Source organism: Mustela erminea, chromosome 1 (assembly GCF_009829155.1).
Source record: "Mustela erminea isolate mMusErm1 chromosome 1, mMusErm1.Pri, whole genome shotgun sequence".
Classification (NCBI taxonomy): Eukaryota; Metazoa; Chordata; class Mammalia; order Carnivora; family Mustelidae; genus Mustela; species Mustela erminea.
In genome coordinates, this window is record NC_045614.1 from 31,853,106 (window position 1) to 31,870,820 (window position 17,715).

Consider the following 17,715-nt stretch of genomic DNA (forward strand, 5'->3'; position numbering starts at 1 on the left):
CACTTTGTAGAGCCCCGGAGACTTTAAAAACACTGCACGTATAAATAGTTACAGTCATGTACTTATATGCCCTTTAATATTTTTAGGTTGTCTATAGTTACTTGTTTTGTTTGTTTTGCTTATTAGGCTCAGGGAAAAAAAAGATTATTATTTTTTTCAAGTCTGGGTCTTAAGTATCCCACTAACGATGAGATTCTGAAACCAAAAAAACCCCTTACAGACTCCCTTTTGAGATGCGTCTTCGCTGGGAGAACTCTCTTGCCTCCCTCACAGAAAAGAAGCTGCTCATTTCCATAAGCTGATAACACAGGGAACATTAGAGCAAGGATTTGGTAAAAAATAGACTCCTTAAATAACAAACTGTAAGTTTTTGGCATTATGAAAACAAGAAGCAATAAATGTAAATAACTCCCAGGTAAATCATCTCTTCCAGTCCCCGAGGTGTTGTGAGAATTGGGAATACGTTCTAGTGCATTCTAATTTATAATTGGATCTTGAAGTCTGTTCAGCAATAGGTCTGGTAACAGGACTGAGAATTAATCCTCAATTCACACCTCGTTACATCGCTGGCAATATCACTGAACTGGACTCCACGTGAGACGGACTCCCACATATACAAGTAAGGAAGCCAGACAAGCCCCTGGGACTCCAATCCAGGTACTACTACATGCAGGGAAATGCTGAGGGAGGAAGAGCTGATTATTCAAAATAATGCAGTTCTCTTGTAAACTTCCCCAGGCTTCAGATAAAGCTAATGAAGCGGAGATCTATCTGTGTTTCTTCTGAGATGATTGATGAAAAAAAATCAGTTGCAAATATCCGGGGAAACAAACTGAGAGAAAAGCTTAATATGTTTCCTGCAGCCATGAGTCTGTCATGGCCGAGGGATTGCTAGTGTTTAAAGATTCAGCCTGTGGAAGAAAAGCTAGGATACTAGTCCTGGCAACTCATTACTCTTTTGAGAAATGATGGTTAAACATTTTCTTCCAGGCACAGCTGCTTCCACTGCAGACTTAGAAGACTCGGGAATGGAAACAGTAGCGGCATGACTTGGAGCTTGTTTCTTGACCTCTCTGAACTTCATTTTCACCAACTATCCAGTAAGAATACCTACCTTGTAGCTGTTCTGTAAGGCCTCCAGACAAATCATTTAGAGTGCTTACCTTAAATAACAACCAACACCACAGAAATACAGACAGTTATAAGACAATATTATGAAAAACTATATGCTAACTAATTGGACAACCACAGAAGAAATGGATAAATTTCTAGAAACATATAAATGACCAAAACCAAAACAGGAAGAAATAGAAAACTTGAACAGACCAATAACTGGCAAAGAAATTGAACCAGTAATCAAAGAACTCCCAATAAACAAAATTCCAAGATGAGATGACGTCCCAGGGGAATTCTACCAAACATTTAAAGAAGAGTTAATATCTATTTTTCTCGAACTATTCCAAAAAAGTAGAAAAGGAAGGAAAACTTCAAAATTTTATTCTATGAGGTCAGCACTACCCTAATACCAAAACCAGATAAAGACACCAGAGAAAAAGAGAACTACAGGCCAATATCCCTGATAAACATAGATGCAAAAATTCTCAACAAAATACTAGCCAACCAAATCTGACAATACAGTATAAAAATCATTCACCGCAATTAAGTAGGATTTATGGGTTGCAAAGGTGGTTCAATATTCATGAATCAATGTGAGATGCCACATTAATAACAGAAAAGATAAAAACCATAGGATCATTTCAATGGATGCAGAAAAAGCTTATGACAAAGTACAGTATCTATTTATGATTAAAAACCCTTGAGAAAGTAGGCTTAGAGGGAGCATACCTCAACATAATAAGGCCACATATGAAAATCCCACAGCTAACATCATCCTGAATGCTCAAAAGCTGAGAGCTTTTCTTCTATGGTCAGGGATAAGACAGGGATGCCCGCTCTCCCCACTATTATTCAACACAGAACTGGAAGTCCTAGCCACAGCAATCAGACAACAGAAAGAAAGAAAAGGCATCCAAATCAGCAAGGAAGAAGTCAAACTTCCTCTATTTGCAGACAACTTGATGCTCTACGTAGAAAACCTGAAAGGGTCGCCTGGGTGGTTCAGTGGGTTAAAGCCTCTGCCTTTGGCTCAGGTCATGATCCCAGGGTCCTGGGATCGAGCCCCACAACGGGCTCTCTGCTCAGCAGGGAGCCTGCTTCCTCCTCTCTCTGCCTGCTTCTCTGCCTGCTTGTGATCTCTGTCTGTCAAATAAATAAATAAAATCTTGAAAAAAAAAAACAAACCCAAAAGACTCCACCTACTAGCACTGATAAACAAATTCAGTAAAGTTGAAGGATACAAAATCAACGATCGGAAATCTGTTGTATTTCTATACACTAATAACAAAGGAGCAGAAAGAGAAAGTAAGGAATCAATCTCATTTACAATTGGCACCAAAAACAATAAGATACTTAGAAATAAACCTAACCAAAGAGGTGAATGACACGAAGAAATGGAAAGACATTCCATGCTCATGTATTGGAAGAACAAATATTGTTAAAATGTCCATACCGCCCAAAGCAATCGACACATTCAACGCAATCTGGATCAAAATACTAACAGTATTTTTCACAGAGCTAAGACAAACAATCCTAAAATTTGTATGGGATCACAAAGACCCCAAATAGCCAGAGAAATCTTGAAAAAGAAAAACAAAGCTGGAGACATCACAATTCCAGACTTCACATTACATTACAAAGCTGTAGTAACCAAAACGGTATGATACTGGCACAAAGACAGACACAGAGATCAATGGACAAACTAGAAAACCAAGAAACGAGCCCACAATTAAATGGACAATTAATCTTTGACAAAGCAGGAAAGACAATCCAATGGGAAAATGACATCTTCAACAAATAGTTTTGGGGAAACTGAACAGCAATTCGCAAGGGAATGAAACGGCACTACTTTCTGACACCACACACAAAAACAAATTCAAAATGGATTAGAGTTGTGAAACCATAAAAATCCTAGAGGAGAACATAAGCAGTAACTTTTTTTTTTTTTTTAAGATTTTATTTATTTATTGGACAGAGAGCGAGACAGCGAGAGAGGAAACACAAGCAGGGGGAGTGGGAGAGGGAGAGGGAGAAGCAGACTCCCCGCTGAGCAGGGAGCCAATGCAGGGTTCGATCCCAGGACCCTGGGATCATGCCCCCAGGTAAAGGCAGATATTTAATGACTGAGCCACCCAGGCCCTGCGATCTCTGCCACAGCCACTTAGCATTATTGTTAAAGCACTAAAGAAGTCACCAATATTACATAAATGATCAAAATGTCATTCTCATAAATTTTTCATATGTCACAAGCTTTTATTCTTCATTTGATTTTTTTTTTTTTTAAACCATTCATAGTGTTCAGGTTATTTAAAAAAAAAAAAAAAAAAAAAAAGATGGCAAGCCAGATTTGTTCCATAGCCAATAGCTGGCCAACTATGCCGCTCTACCCTCTGTGGGCCTCCAAGAAATCTAGTAACCTCTCTTCAGTGAGGGCAGACTCTTGGAAAACAAAAGTCATTATTCATTCATTGGTTTTAACAAAGACTTGTAAGGTGGCCAACAGTCCCACATTGCCTGGAAGTGGGGACTTTCTCAAGATGTGGGATTTTCAGTAAAGCAATTGGGAAAATCCCCAGCAAACTAGATCATCAATTGCCTGAGCTATTCTGTGTTAGGTAATGAAGGTGCAGGAGTAAAGAACACAATGTCTTCATTTTCGTGAGGCTGAAGCGCTCTTCGGGAAGGCAAACACCTTTGCCCACAGCTCGTGCTCTTGGCTTGGGTTCCATACTTCTTCCCACCCGCCTCCACTTCCTCTCCAGGGTAAGGGATCAAGGGGAAATGCTTGGAGGGGAAAAACCCACATTATTATCTCACTAGATTATCCTACAACCCAGTAAAGTAGATAATGTTTAAAAAAAAAAAAATCCAACTGAGTACATTTTCAAGATCTCATTGGCTATATTCAGTGATTCATAAATCGGGCAGCATCCAATCTAGCCGAAGGGAAGTAGCTTGGATTTTCAGACAGAAGGGAGCAGGAGCAGGGAGGTTGAACTGGGCAGCAAAGCAAACTGGTTGTTGCAAGGTGACTTTCCTTACAGAGAATGGTAGGTGTCTGTCAGGCAGACCACCCAACTAGCGATTAGCGGGTGATTCCATTTCCGGGAGACCCAATATTGTGATTAAGATAAGCCTCATTTTGGTGACATGAGGCTTAGCATAAGCAACTCCATTTGGGGCCTGTTGTCTTATCTTTAACAGTAGTATTGGTTCTAAGGGTCAAAGGAAGAACAGCAAGAATAAACAGGAAAAAGTTCCCTCCCATGCAAGGTGAGTGAACCAACCTCTAACCACATATCTAACCGGGCTTCCAGAGTGGTTCCAAGCACCTTTCATGCCTAGACTCCTGTTGGACTAGTACATGAAAGCATTCCAAATTTATATTATAAAAGCTGTGGATGGGGAAGCTTGGCTGGCTCGGTCAGAAGAGCATATGACTCTTGATCTCGGGGTTGTGAGTTTGAGCCCCATGTTGGAGGTAGAGATTACTTTTTAAAAAAATTATATACTATCTTACTTGTGAAACCCTATTTGTCCAATTCTGTGTTACATTTTTTAGCTTAATTGGATTTCACGAGAAAATTATAAATTTGAGGCCCTTTGGAAATGTGAGGCCCAGGTAAGAAAACTCCCCTCCTTCACCCTGTCCCCACACCACCCTGACTTTATTGTCCCCCACGATAGCATTTTGTAAAGGAATACAACCCCACCAGAGCCCTGTGAGTGTATTTAGAGCTTTTATTTAATTAGGAAAGATTCTCACTCTGGGACCACATGCCAGAGTGGTGAGTGATACACAGTCTGGACCTCAGCCCCTTTGGGCGCCTTTGTCAAATGGCTCTGTGCAGTGTACAACCTGCACCACCCTACAAAGCCACCCTGAGACAATGTTTGGCCCTTCGGGAAAGAAATCAGACCCTTCGTCTGAAGTTGAAGAAATAAAAGGGAGGGTGAATCTAATTACATCAGACAGCTTAGGCCCCATCGTATCCTATGTTCAGGGTAAGTGGGATCCAAACTACTTGTTTCTGACCCCAACACAGTAACCTGCTTCAAAAGGAAGTGATTTCTGTCTCCCAGTCGCTTGTGTTTCTGACTACTGCTGTTTCTTGCCTATTGTGTCTTCCTGTGGTTCTACTTACAGAATGTGCCTGCAAGGGATGGGCTGAACCCCGGGCTGGGGAAGCTTTTGAAAGCCAGCCAGGCAGAAACTTGAAGACAAAAGGTCTTCAGACAGATATTATTTGCAACTCTGGGTTAAGCAGCTGCTGGGGCTGGGGGAGGATAATAAAGAGGGCCCCCTCATTCAAGCTTCAAAGAGGGACTTGTTTGGTTTGGTTGCGGGTGGGGGAGATGGAAGCAGCCCCTGGACTGTGTGCTTTTATACCTCCGCCATCTCCTCCCCCAGCCAAGGATTGTTAATCAGGTCCCCGCAGTGAAGTCCCCTATATGAGCAGCCCCGAAACCTTGCCTGACAGCTGGTAGTCAGGTTGCCATGTGAACGGGAACAGACCCTATGGGATTTTGTTTACTCATCACCGGGTTCTCTGTCTGAATAGCTCTTAGCAGTGGGAGAAGCTTAGAAACCTGAACTGTGACCCCCGGACTACTTCTCCAGGCAATAGAATTATTTTGACCCTTGCGGGGAAGACTGGGAGCCTGCAAAAGGAAGAGTGAGGAGGGAGGAAGCATACCGTTTCACTGACAGGGGAAACAACAAGAGGAGGAAGGGCCAAACAGTAGAGCCATGGTTAACTAAGTTAAGATATGCTCATAAGATGGATTATTATGCAAAATTTTTTTTAAAGAGTTTATTTATTTATTTGACAGACAGAGATCACAAGTAGGCAGAGAGGCAGGCAGAGAGAAAGAGGGAAGCAGGCTCCCTGCCAAGCAGAGAGCCCAATGTGGGACTCGATCCCAGGACCCTGGGATCATGACCTGAGCCGAAAGCAGAGGCTTTAACCCACTGAGTCACCCAGGCACCCCATTATGCAACCATTTAAAAATCACATTTTGAAAGGTAATTCATGAAATATGGGCAAAATTGCATAATACAGCACATACGAATGATAAAGTAATAGATGATGAATAAATATCCATGAGAAAAAAGTAAAACCCTAGGAAGTTGGGATCACGAGATGCGTTTTAAAGGCCAGGAAGCTGGGGTCGTATGTCCAAAGTCACACCATGATTCACGCCTAGTCTGTTGAGTGTCACAGCCCAGATGCCTACCCCATGGTGGAGAAACTGAGTCCGAAGTCCAAGAGACAACACTCCGATTCTAGCCCTGCCTCTTAGAAGCAGGAGGACGCTAGGCAGGTTTCTCCCCTGCCTGAGCGTCTATCTCTTCACCTATAAATGGGAATAAGGACGCCTAGCCTTCAGTTTCAAAGGGTGATGCAGACAAAAGAGACACGTGGATGAGTCATGGTGAGAGTAGAACTAGGGTTTCATCTTGGCTCGTGTGCCTCCAAAACAGACCCTATGACAAAGACTTGAGTACAAGTAATTTATTTATTGGGGAACTAGTTCCACAAATGTGGGTAGGGGAGTGGAGAAGAGAGCCAGAATGGAAGGCTGCCAATACCTGTCCTCAAACAAGTATTGCTCTGGGTAACTGGGACTCAGCCGAGCTGGGGAACTATAGGAGAACGTGAAGTGTGCCTCAGTTGCCCCAGCTGAGGGTGAGTAAGCCGCAGTGTTCACCCACCAGCTCCCTGTCCAAGGCTGAAGACTGGTCCTGAGAGCATGAGCGGGCCGGTGCTGGTTGGCTTGCTCTGGGCCAAGCAAGCTCCCACCACCAAGAAAGAACCCCCAGGCAGAGATTTGCAGACACTCACAGAAAGGATCTTTCTGGGTGGAGAACCAGTGCGGAGAAGTCACTGGAGGGACACCAGCAGAATCTGCTAGAATGTTGAGGAAAGAACAGGATTCTGATACACAGAAGGAAGCAAAGAAAAGAAGCTTGCATTTTATTTTATTTTATTTTATTTTATTTTATTTTTTAAATTTCACTCCTTATCCAGAATATCTAGATCAATCTTAAGTCTACTTCATTTTTGAACCAATAGATTTCCTTGTTGACTATTTCCAGTCAAGAGTTTTTTCCCCTGGACTCGAGAGCAGAATGATCGGTGAAGAAAACTGTCCATTAGTTGCCACCTCCAAGTTACCCTTGAAGGTTTTGTGCCTAAAGCAGAATCAGGCAATCTGTGTTCAAATCCCAGTGTGCCCCAGACTAACCTAGCTTAGTCACCCGTCCCCACAAGCCTTAGTTTCCTTCTCTGTGAAGTGGGAATGATGCCTTGACACCATCTCCCTCTTTTTAGCATCATGCTTTTCCTGAGCCTCTACCATGTGCCACACCCTGTGGTACAACTAGGAATTGAAAGATAACTGAAAGGCAGTCCTTGCTTGGAAAGACCCTGCCAGTGAGCATCGAGGACAAAGACCATACAGCGAAAACAGTGTTATCACAAAGGCAGTCCCATAAGGCTGAGAGCCACAAATGAAATGGTTGGGAGAGAAAAAGAGCAAGTCTGAAAGAGGTGACACAATACTGAGTCTTGGGTGGCCATGAAGATGCCCCTTGCGGACCTCCCACTGTGGGGGGTGGTGCTGGTGAAGATGGCTGAGGGCCCCATGTGCTTGGGCTCTGGGCTCCATCCTAGCAAGTATGTCTCTGACGTCCCCCCCCCCCACACCCCCTGGGCTGCTCTCTTCTGGATTCCATGTGGCAAGTTTACTAGGCTCCATCCTGGGAGCTGACCTTGGCTCAAGGACTCCCTGATGATGTTGTCGAAACTTTCTTAGACTGCAGAGCAATCTGGATGTTTCTATTCAAACTTGTCTGTCTCCGCCTGGCAGCCGATGGTTCTCCCAGCCTTTTTCTGGGTCCCTCCCAATGTCTTTATGCACAGGCATATTCTCTGAAAAGAAATTCTTGAATGTTTAATCAATCTTGTGTTAGCATTTGCTTTGTGGAGAACCCAGACTAACTGTCTTGAAGGATAAGTAGCAGTTATGTAGGCAAAGAAAGCCAAAACCTGTACACCAAGCAGGGGAAATGGCATGAGCACAGGCAGGGAGGCAGGAAGATGCTAGTCCCGCCCAGTGAAAGTGAGCACGACCAACGGAAGTTGTCTGGTACCGGGTAGGGTGGGGAGAAGTGTGGGGAGTGTAAATTAGTCCCTGAGCTAAACAGTACATTAGATCGGATCTGACTCTGACCATCCAGGACTGGTGAAAGGGGTTAGAATTTGTCCAGAGGACAACAGGAAGACTTTGGAGACTTTTAGGGAAAAGTAACAAAATCAGGTCTGCTTTGCTCAGGCAGCAAGGGCAGATGGATTTGTGGAGAGCAGGGCTGGGGACTGGGAGGTCTGACAGAAGACGCTGCAGGAATTCACGTGAGTGATCATAAGGGCCTGAACTGAGGATGGTAAAGGTAATGGAGGAGACACAAAAGGTAGGTGACCTGGGTTACGGTAGGTTTCTATTGGGAGCAACCTATTATACAGAAGCAGACCAGTGCCCTGGAAACAATCACAGAGAAGAGAAGAGAAAAGAAGGAGAAGGAGAAGGAGAAGGAGAAGGAGAAGGAGAAGGAAGGGGAGAGGAGGGGAGGGAAGGGGAGGGGAGGAGAGAGAAGAAAGAGAAAAAAGAAAAAAAGAGAAAAGAAACAACCGCAGAGAAGCCCACCACCACCACCACCACCACTGTTCATTAAGTTCCATGAAATGCACAACTTACAACTCAGATGAAATTTGGAAACACAAATAAGTTGTCATTTCCCAAAAGAACACCCTCAAATCCTCCAAAGCCACTGAAATCATCTCATGCACCACACATTGCTGGAAGTGTGGTTTGTCACATTAGCAATCCGGCCAACCAGTCACACACTGGAGAGTACCTGTGCTGTGAGAGGCTCCTGAGGAGCATGGAGATGGAGAGCCCACCAGGAGCTACAGTGCCATGCTAAGAAAAATCAGGGCTGGCTGTGGCTAAGGAGAGCTCAGCGTACAGGTAAAACTGTAAGCCATGGGGCTTTAACAGGGCGTGCTCACTCAGAAGGGATGGAAGGTCAAGGTATGAGTGCCCCAGAGCTGCTATAACAAATGATCACAGTCACGATGGTTTAAGACAGCACCACTTTATTATTATAACTTATAGTCCTTGAGGTCAGAAGTCCATAAAGGGCCTTGGTGGGGCTAAAATCAAGGTGTTGGCCGAGCTGCACCTCGGGAGCTCTGTGGCTCTCTGGGAACACTGTCCTTTGCCTTTTCTCTTCTAGAGGCGCCTGCCTGTCTCTCAGATCATGGCTGCCTCCCAGTCATGGCCTTGCTCCAATAGCCTTTTTATCACCCTAGCTTGTTCCGCGATTCTGACCTTTTGCTTCTTTCCTACAGTTGCAAGAGCCCCTGGGATCACATCAAGCACTCTCAGATAATTCTGGGAAATGCCCCCAGCTCAACATCCCAAACCCAATCACAAGAGCAAAGAATCTTTTGCCTGTAGACTCACGTATTCACAGGCTCTGGGGACTGGGGTGCGCATGTCTCTGGGGGACTAGCATTCCGCCTCCTGCAGCTGGGGACTCACTCCTGTAAATCATGACTATTTACGGAACAGCAAACCAAGGAATGGGAGGGATCTAGAACTAACCGCAGGGATGACTGCCTGGGAGTTACTGATGGTATTTTCAGTTCGAGGAGTATCTGAGTTCTAGTTAAGTTGCTGTGTTGAGAAGCAAAGTTTGGCTTTTTTCCCCCTCTCTTCCTGCCTGTGATCTACTCCACCAGCCCAAGAGTGAGAAGCTATTTTAGGAGGAAGAGAAGACCTTTCGGCAGTATAGAGACATGTGCAGAAAGCATTGCCAGGCCCAGAATCATATCGTTCTTATCATGCTGAAGTTCCAGAAGGAAATGGGCCTCTTCCCAAGGCTCGGGGGCTTGTCTTCTGCCCCAAAAGGGCTGTGGGCTCCTGTTCCTGACTGCGGGATAAATCTGGGCTCTGTATGCCCTCGTGGAAGCTCTTACAGCTCCTAGTTCAGCCCCTTCTGGCCATTGAAAAGTCAAAGCTCCAAGTCTGATGACTTTATAGCTCTTTGGCAAAGCCAAGAGAGCCGGGAGGTCACACTTCCCTCCTGACTCAGGGTCAAAATAAGCAGCCTCTCCCTGACACATTGCTTGGAAGATGGCTGGCTTCAGCAGTTTAAGATATACTGGAAAATTTATTGAAATGTGAAGGTCCACCGTGAATTTTCTCCTCCCCAGCTTCAAGCAGGCAGTCTGGCCCTTGGAATTTCCTTGCCTCAAGAATTATTGTCAAGGGTGACAGCGCAAACCCAATGATGAGGTGATGCCAGGGTTCACTAACAAAGTCTCAGGTCAAGTTCCCCACAAGAAAACCCTGAAATGAGAATTCATTTGCAAGTGATTTATTAAGGACGTGCTTCCAGGAGAAGCTGCTGAGGAAGGAGGGAAAGCAAGACAGGGAAGGGGGAAAGGGTAAATGGGTTGCAATGGCATGGAAAGTTGCCATAGGCACCTGGGTGGCTCAGTAGGTTAGAGCCTCTACTTTCAGCTCAGGTCATGATCCCAGAGTCCTGGGATCGAGTCCCACATTGGGCTCTTTGCTTGGTGGGGAGCCTTCCTCTCTCTCTGCCTGCCTCTCTGCCTACTTGTGATCTCTGTCTGTCAAATAAATAAATAAAATCTTAAAAAAAAAAAAAGAAGAAGAAAGAAAGTTGCCATGTCGGCCTGATCCCTTAGGGAGCACTGGGGAGGGGGAATTACACTTCAGAGTTTGTCCCACCAAAAGCAAGGGAGCTGGGCTTTCATAACCCTGAGCTGGTCAGTCATTGGCTTTGAGCACCATTTCCAGCTCTCTGCAACTACCCTGAGCATAAACAGTGCTCAGCACAGAGGAGATGCTCGGGAAGTATTTGTTGAATGCACTGATGAATGCCATGACTCTTTTCCTTGTCGTTGCTATTGTTGCAACATTAAGTAAGATACGCAGGATGTAAAGCAGCCAGTACAGTCTGAGAGGGGGTGCACCCTCCCTCCTCATGCACCGTGAACATGGGCACTGCATGTGTGCCCAAGGCAGGTCAAGTACAACCTATGTCCTTATATATGAAGCACGTGCTGCCACTCCGAAACCATCACCCCTATTCTTACTGTCATTTCTCCGCAGCTCAACACGGGGGGGACAATGTAAGGGCAGGGTACAAAAGTGGGCATCCTACGCTGGAATTTGTCCAAAAAAGAAGAGGATAGCGAAAATGGGGGAAGGGCAAGGAGATCCGGAGGATATATGTGGCCTCTTTGCACCTGAGACCCAATCGTCCTCCACCAATCACCTTGGAAATGAAGCCCAGCCCCGCAATCAGACAGACCTGAGCTGGAAAGACCACTCCAGCCTTTATTAGATCAGTCACCTTGGTGGAGTAGGTCTCTGTTTCCTCTTTGGTAAAAAGGGGTTTGGTTAGTCGCCTTCTCCCGTGGCTATTCTGAGGAATGAATGAGTTCGTGAGCAAGGAAATGCTTCTACTGTCCCTCACCAAGGGGACTCCTTCCTTGCTATGTATGGCTTTCCCTATTTGGCTTTTGGTACCTTCATGACCTTCCCTCTGTCCAAATTATTTATTCATTCACTCAGTTAATATGTATTGAGTTCTGACTCCATGCCAGGTGCCAGAGGAGGTCTGGGAAACATAGTGGAATTAAGACAGGTATTTTTGGACGAACTGTTACCACGGGGAATCATGAAGCATTCAATATTTCCCACGGATCAGCTTTGATTCCAAGTGTTTTGTATACACGATGTCATTTAATATCCTCACAGCATCTCGAGGAGGTTGGTCCTTTTGTGCTCCTCATTAGCCAGCCAGGATCTGAGGGACTAACTTACTCATACCAGGTCACACCACCGACGACAGAGCTGGGGATTGAACCCCGGGAAGGCTGGGTCTAGAGCTCTTCTGTTTCATCACAAAAAGATATGCTATAAACACCCAGGGCTTTTCCAGGGTGTTGGGTTGATCTCCTCTGTGTGACATGAACTTGCCAAGCAGCCTCTAAGCCTAAAGTTCAGGAATACTCAGCTCTCAACAAACCCAATGCAATTTGAGGGCTTTTGGGGGATAACAAATTCTCCTCCTCTTAGACCAAAGTTGTGACAAATCTAATTGAATCCTGGAAGCTGCATGATTGCTTGTGATTTGCCCAGGATGAAGGGCTCTGCTTGTCTTCATTTCAAAAAGCATTGCTTCCTGCCTGTGGCACACAGCCCTAGAGAATACAGATTCTTTCCCCAGAAAATCAGCGAAAACTCATTTCCAAAATATTCCCAACAATCCTCCAACCCACAAGCCAAGCCAAATGAAATTAAATTCCAACTTTTCTTGAAGGGGCGTCTTTTTTAAAGAGTGAGCAATAGACTGATGTTTCATTTCAAATCCCCAAACAGGAAGGCTACTGATCTCGGGAAGTGTAAAGATTAATATTTCTGAAGAGGATTCGTGAAGGGAAATACCAAGACAATTACAAGTTGACATCCAACAAAGAGACGTAAATACTTAATAAATTGAAGGAACTGCTAATATAGGAGAAAATAAGAAATGGAAGACCAGAATGTGTGTACGTATATATATATATACGCATGTATTAGACGTATACATACACTCATGTGTGTACGTGCACATAGTTACAGCTGTATGTGTACCCACATAGAGATAACCGTAGACACAAATATACACCCATGTGTGTGTATGGGGAGAGAGAGAAATTTTACTTGGAAAAACGTCTCACTCATATTATATTTTTATTAGGCTGGAGGACCAGGCCAAACCCATTTCCAAAGTGTGCATGTCTCTTCTCAGCCCCCTTTAAAACCTAAAAAATCAGGCAGGTGATGAAAAATAAAGGTAGAAGACTGAATCTGCAGAGACACATGGCCCTGGGAGCTGGCAGTTGTTATCAAGAGGGAAGAACTCTTTTCTGGAACATCAAGGGAACAAGACATGGTGGGACAAAATCAGGTTAGACTTGATGCCTCTATTCCCCTGAAATGCACAGCACAGAGCTTAGCTATAGGCAAGCCTTCAAAAAAGCTGAAATTCTCTTTCTCTTGAGAGAAAAATCTTGCCTCCAGGGCTTCTGACTGAATTCTGGCATAGATCAACTCTGTGGGGAACCTAGGGGGGCGACTCTATCCTAGCGAGTTTGTAAGAATCAAATGAGTTACTATGTATAAGATCCTTAAAGGAGAGCCTGGCACCTGGTAGATGCTACAGATGAGTTAGGGATCGTGGAAGATTTTCATTTTAATAAGACCATTTGGACCGTGGGGTGGGTAGAGGGCGGAAGATTGGACATGAGGGCAGAAAGATCCACTAGGAAATTGTGACAGGAATCCTGGAGAAGGACAGTGGTGGCCTCGCTCACTGGCTGGTTCAAGATGGAGAAGAGGAGGGCACCTTGGGTGAATTTAGGAGGTAAAACTGACAGGGTATGGCAATAGTTGACTTAGATTCAAGAAGCGATTGGAGACACCAAGGGCAACGCCTAGTATGTTCAAGCAAATGAAAGGATCGCAGTGCCACTTACTAAGATGGGAAACAGGGGAGTGGTGGATTTGTTGGAAAACTCAGGCTTCATGACCCATGGCCTTCAGTGATTGTTCAAATCAGAAGACTTCTAACTGGCTGCAGAACCAAGTTTCTGAGTGTGGGTTTTGAAATCTTGAGGATCTGGCTTCAAATCCTGACTCTGCTCTCTGTTGGCTCTGTGCCCTTGGAGATATCAGTAAGCATCTCTGTGCCTCAGTTCCCTCATCCAGAAAACGAGATGATAACAAATATCTACCTCATAGTGTTATAGGACGTCAGTCTTTATGTAGGGTACCTGGCATGGAGTCTGGCATGTGGAAATGTTCTCTATACATTCAAGTCCTGGTATCTTTACGTGATTATTGACGACGTCAATGTGCACTGAGCATCTGAATAGACTCAGGTGACCTGAGCCCCTCTTAAATGATCGCATCCCCATGCTAGAGGGCAGGCAGCCATTTCAGGCTTTGGTGGCCTTCTCTGTCCCTTCTCACTGACATTTCTCCTTCCTCATTCACCCTCCATGCCCCGTTCCTGGGCAGCCCGCCCTGGAACCCTCAGCCCTGTACTAGGTGAGGAATGCTTGCTCTGATACACTGGCCTTTTTCTTTGTATCATTATCACAAATGTATTTATATGTATGTGTATATAAATCATATACATATAAATCACAGATATAGTATATATGGTAGGATACGTAATTATTATATACACATATATGTGTGTGGAGAGAGAGAAGAATATTAAATCATTTAATGTCCATCTCCTCAAACTAGACTCTAGTGTAGTCTAGTCTAGTCCCATCACGCCAGGAACCATTATCCAATCACATTCCCAGTGCCCGGTCTAGGACTTGGTATGAAACTAGAGCTTGATAAATCACTGTAGAATGAAGAATTGTATGATGGCATTTAAATTATTGTATACAAACTTACTCTGAATGTTCCTCTCCCCACCTCCAATCTTTGTTGTTATTTCCTGGCTGTCTTTTTAGTGAAGAAATGAGCCCTCGGGCCCCCAGGGCTCATAAGGTGCTTTTTCGGGCTCTCAGATGCTTCTGTCACACAATTATTCAGATCTCGGATTAAAGTTTCAGCTCTGTGCCTTACCAGCTGGTGACCTTGGACAAGCAACTTCACCTCTCTGAGATTTAATTTTTTTTTTTTTAATAAAATAGAGATAATAACTCTTCCTATGTTGTAGAGATGTGAAAATCAAGTGAGGGCTGGTGTGTAAAGTTCTTTGCACAAGGCCTGGTCTAGCCAAGTGTTCCAGATGAGTTAACAACTACTACTATTATCATGAGGATCTCTGTATTCAATTCCAATTCTAATCTCAGTGAAAAGACCTCATCGCTTCCCCTCCTCACAGGTCCACTATATTTACAGAAAAAACTTCCCTGCTTTTCACTATCATTTCCTCCAGCTCTTTTACATACCAAGTGCAGACAACGTATTGGTAAGGAAAGAAACGTTTACCTGAGTCTCACGCAATCCTTCAGTTCAGAGGAAAAGCCAAAGTGGGGACAGAAGATGATCGCCCCGTGGCACATTATCTATTTACTGATGCAATTAGACCACCTTCCCCAACTTTGTTCCAAAGTTTCTATTAATGGAACCTTGAGGTGTTTTTATTTTTGTTTTTGTGTTTTTAATCACAGGGGAAAGGGTGAAGACGGATCTCTGGCAAATGAAGATGAGATGGGCTCCCTTAACCCCCAAGAATAAACAATGTTTTCGTTTCCAGATCATGAGTCATAGATGCTCTTGTCCCCCTCCCCAGATCCTCCTGTATCCGGCTCGAGCCTTCCCTCAGCTTCTGCGGGGACTGGCTCTTAATGCCCACACTTGTGCCTATCTCCAGAGACCTGCCCTTGGATGATGACCTGCTTAGTCTAAAGATGCCTGGGAGTGACGACGCCACTCCTGAAGACAGCCTATGTTCAAGGACTGACTGATACCGGAACAGAAAAGCCCAGGTCCCTGGCCTCTAGGGAGAAGACCCTCTGAGGTGTTAACTCACATTCCAGAGCTGGATGGGTCTGGCTGAACTTCACCTGATACACCCAACTCCACTCACCTATCTATGTTCCTTCCATCTTCGAGAGGCCATTCCATTCCTTGGCTTGCCTCTCCTTTCTCCATCTTTAGAACCAGCAACATCAGGCTGGGTCTTCCTCACATCTCTTCCTGCCATCTCATGGTCTTCTTGCCATCTCTCTGGTTCTCTCTATCTTTCTGCTTCTCTCCTCCACTCATAAGAATGTATGATTCCAGGGGGCTCACCTAGATAATTCAGGATAATGTCTCCACCTTAAGGTCAGTCGATTAGTACCTCTGATTCCATCTGTTAATTCCCCTTTGCCATGTCATCTAACTCATCCACAGGTTCCAAAAATTAGAACGTGAATATCTTTGAGGGCCATTGTTCTGTTCCCTAAAGACACCATTCAAGGCCCATCATGATCTGACCCTTCTTTCCCTTGAATCATCTTCATATCCCTTGTGTTCTCACCAAGCAAAAACATCCACCCTCCCCCAAAAATGCCATTCATCCCAATAAATATGATGAAAGTTCTCCTATGCTCTCCAGTCCCAGGGAAATAAAGTTGATTTAGAGCAGGCCCCTTCCTGGAGGACTTCTCCGTGTCTTCGCTTTCAAAGACTCCTTCTTCCAGAAATGGCATTTCAAATCCCTCCCGCAGTCCAACTTAAGTACACCTAACTTCTTCTTACTCTAAAAATTCTGTTCAAATACTGCCTTATCCATGAGACAGTGCCTGAAATCACTCCCGCTGTCAGCTGGTGACCATAGGTCAGGATGGAACATTTGGCCACGGCTCCAAAGATGTTTCCAGCCACAACCAGAAGGCGCCTCTGGTGACTCCATAAGGGAGGGGGTGTTCATGCTCTGGGGTACAGATCAGGATATAGACTCTGAGGTCAGGGGCCAGGGGCTGAACCTACAAGAAGTGGATTTACCATCTAAGAACAAGACATTTTTTTTTCCTTCCCTCTACTCTCTGTATACGTGTGAGGAAAGAGGTGGAAGCCAGGGTCAATGAGAAGAGTAAGATATTTATTTTGCTTCATTTCATCTTGTTTATTTCCTTCTTTTTGCCCTTGCAGCTGAAATGGACCTTACCAATATTCCTCATCCTTACGTTTTACCCATGCCCTTTTCAGGATCTTTCTGAGATGGTGGGTAGAGCATCCAGCCAGGGTCTATGAACACAGGGTAGTGTCACAACAATGCCAAGGACATTATGATGGTGATAAATGAACTTAAACTCAAAGGAAATCAGGGACCCTCCAAGGAGGACAGTTGAAAAATAAAACCATCCTTTCCAGTGTGATTTATTTAAACCCATTTATGGTAAGACATTACAGAGCAAACAGGCCACATCGAGGGGCATATCTCTCCGCGAAGTTCAACACTGACAAGGGCAAGAGGGTGTTGATACAGCAAGGCCTCCAAATGCAACTACTTCTTCTGCTACTAAAGTAAGAAACAGGGAACTCACACAACACTAGAGGGAAAACAACTTCCTAGCTTTTTAGACTTTCTAAGACACTGCAAAATATCCACAAAGTCATGGTTTTTTGCACTTTTTGATGATTTAAAGGATTTTTCCAGGAGAATTTTGACTCTACACAATTTTTGCTTTATGCGCTGACTTTAAACACTAACTCCTACATAAGACATGACTCTACTCTTAAGTCCCTTACCACCGGAGGCCTCAGGAATCATTCATATTGTATGAGTTTCTTGAAAGGCTCTGATTCTAATGGAAACTGGTCTCACTAAATCCTAGTGTTCAGGTTTGCTTTTAAACAACTCACCTTGGTTTAACGTGTGGGAGCTTTTTCCAGACTCACTTCAGCCTCTTTTACCATGTGGGCCTCAGCCCCAAGGAGCTTAAGATCAGATGAGCTTCGAAGTTTAATTATTAAAGCAGCAATTATACAACTGCAAAG